The sequence below is a fragment of the Salvelinus fontinalis genome, chromosome 17, assembly GCF_029448725.1.
Source record: "Salvelinus fontinalis isolate EN_2023a chromosome 17, ASM2944872v1, whole genome shotgun sequence".
Taxonomy (NCBI): domain Eukaryota; kingdom Metazoa; phylum Chordata; class Actinopteri; order Salmoniformes; family Salmonidae; genus Salvelinus; species Salvelinus fontinalis.
The window spans coordinates 45941678-45941970 of NC_074681.1; positions in this window are offsets into that span (position 1 = coordinate 45941678).

Genomic DNA, 293 nt, shown 5'->3' on the forward strand with positions numbered 1-293 from the left:
TACTTAAGTATTTTTTAGCAATTACATTTACTTTTGATACTTAAGTATATTTAAATCCAAAACACTTTTAGACTTTTACTCAAGTAGTATTTTACTGGCTGACTTTCACTTTTACTTGAGTAACTTTCTATTTTAAGGTATCTATACTTTATCTCAAGTATGACAATTGGATACTTTTACCACCACTGATCATGATTGATCGTACATTCCAGCACAGTAGCCAGCGGTGTGCGCTTAAACGATTGTTTGCGGACCGCCATAATATCATAGAAGAAGAAGACAAAGAGGAAGTA